General features: G+C 50.0%; 1 pseudogene; it reads left to right on the plus strand.

Moving 5' to 3' along the window:
- The first annotated feature begins 1,024 nt into the window (after window positions 1-1,024).
- LOC101438613 (histone H2A.J-like) lies at window positions 1,025-1,693 on the plus strand (annotated as a pseudogene).
- Window positions 1,694-2,523: the final 830 nt, after the last annotated feature.

The following is a 2,523-nucleotide window of genomic DNA, read 5'->3' on the forward strand; positions in this document are numbered from 1 at the left end:
TTTACAGTCTTTTCTCAGGCAAAATATCTGAAGCTGTGTGTATGGACAAAGGCAACCTTCTTTCTGAGTGACACCCCTGCTCTAGGAGCTGAACACACAGTGGAGGGCAACTAGTGCCACACGAGCCAGAACCAGGGCCAAGGCGATTGGGGTCCAAGTAGTCTCAGCGTGCTGTGCCCAAGGTAGAGCTTCCGCTCCATGAGTCGGGGCTGGGTGGAAGAAGGGGAGACCTCACCTCTCCACCCGGGGCTTAGGCTCAACAACAGGTACCTGGAGGCAGGATGAGAAACTCTGAAATTCTGCTCCACCTAGGAAGAAAGTCCTCTGACCTGGAGCGGAGGAAAGAGGGAGCCCTGTGTTCTTGGCTGTAGCAGTCTAGAGTGGAGTCTCTGCTTGGCTGAGCTGGGAGTGGGAAGAGAGGGAACAGTCTTGAACTACCACAAACTCACCTTTCTTACTTGATTTTCATAGATTTTTTTGAATAGATGTTTGCCCTTAGGATCATTTTCAGAGGCTTTAGATAGTTGATTGTATTTTTAAAAATAATTTTCACCAGTTTCACTGGGAAGCAGGTCAGCAAAGCTGCTCACCCCATGTTGGAAATCGATCTACCCTTCCTTTTGTATTTTGACCGTTTTATTGCTTTCTGATACTGCAAGATATTCCAGCCCCAGAATTAGCCAGAATAAGTGTGGGAGCCACTGATAGTGAGGGTGAACCATATTCTTCTGTAAATCTCCTAGTCATCTTTGATTCATTTCTCCTCCTCCTTTACCTTTCACTGTCATTATTTTCACCAAAGCTATTTTTTTCCATCCCAGCAACTAGAACATCACCTCTTACATTTTACTGTGTACAGGAATCACCTGAAAATCTTATTAAAATGCAGGTTCTGCTTCAGTAGGCCTGGGGTTGGTACACAAAATTCTGTATTTCTAGTGAGCATAAAGGTGACATGAATGCTGCTGATCCATGAACCACATGTTGAATAGCAAGGATCAGAACTGAGTCGACCCGAGTCGGGGCGCGGGTGGCGTGTTGTCCGTGCCCTCCAGAGTTTGGATGAGAGTCGAGCGGAGCATGTCCGGCCGGGGGAAGCAGGGTGGTAAAGTGCGGGCCAAGGCCAAGTCACGGTCGTCGCCCGCGGGCCTGCAGTTCCCCGTGGGCCGAGTGCACCGGCTGCTGCGCAAGGGCAACTACGCGGAGCACGTGGGCGCCGGCGGCCAGTGTACCTGGCGGCGGTACTCGAGTACCTGACGGCCGAGATCCTAGAGCTGGCGGGCAACGTGGCACGTGACAACAAGAAGACCCGCATCATCCCGCGCCACCTGCAGCTGGCCATCCGCAACGACGAGGAGCTCAACAGACTGCTGGGCAAGGTGGCCATCACCCAGGGCGGCATCCTGCCCAACATCCAGGCCGTGCTGCTGCCCAAGAAGACGGAGAGTCAGAAGACCAAGAGCAAGTGACCCGCCGCCGCCCCTGCACGCAGGCGGGCTGCCTTCCCTGTCCAGGCTCCTTCTAGGCCCTCTAGGTGGCTGGCGGCGTCCTGGAATGTGTGCGATGGGGCGTGAGATCGTGGGGGTCAGGGGACCAATAAAGTCGGTGAAAATGAAAAAAAAAAAAAGAATTAAGTTGAGAAAATTAGGTTATTTCAAGAGCCTGCGTGATCTGCCTGGCCCCAGCCTACCTTTCCAGCTTCATCTTTTTTTTTTTTTTTTCCTTTGTTTTTTTTTTTTTAATTTTTTTATTTTTTATTGACTTTGTAATAATATTACATTAAAAATATATATGTGAGGTCCCATTCAACCCCACCCCCCCCACCCCCCCCTCTCCCCCCCCCCCAACAACACTCGTTCCCATCATCATGACACATCCATTGGATTTGGTAAGTACATCTTTGGGCACCTCTGCACCTCATATACATTGGTTCACATCATGGCCCATACTCTCCTCTATTCCATCAAGTAGGCCCTGTGAGGATTTACAATGTCCGGTGATTACCTCTGAAGCACCATCCAGGGCAGCTCCATGTCCCGAAGACGCCTCCACCTCTCATCTCTTCCTGCCTTTCCCCATACCCTTTGTCCATTATGTCCACTTTTCCCAATCCAATGCCACCTCTTCTATGTGGACACTGGATTGGTTGTGTCCATTGCACCTTTATGTCAAGAGGAGGCTCAGATTCCACCTGGATGCTGGATGCAATCCTCCCATTTTCAGTTGTAATCACTCTAGGCTCCATGGTGTGGTGGTTGTCCTTCTTCACCTCCTTCTTAGCTGAGTGTGGTAAGTCCAATAAATCAGATTGTAGGTGCTGGAGTCTGTTGAGGCTCAGGATCTGGCTATCACATTGTCAGTCCAGAGATTCAAATCCCCTAAATATATCTTAAACCCCAACATTAACTGCACCTCCAGCACATTAGCATGAAAGTCTTATGAAGGGAGATCCCATCTGAGTCCAGATTCATCACACATAAACACCATTTCCAAAGAGGGGCCATCTGCCCTGGTAGTTAACCC

Source organism: Dasypus novemcinctus, chromosome X (assembly GCF_030445035.2).
Source record: "Dasypus novemcinctus isolate mDasNov1 chromosome X, mDasNov1.1.hap2, whole genome shotgun sequence".
NCBI classification, from domain to species: domain Eukaryota; kingdom Metazoa; phylum Chordata; class Mammalia; order Cingulata; family Dasypodidae; genus Dasypus; species Dasypus novemcinctus.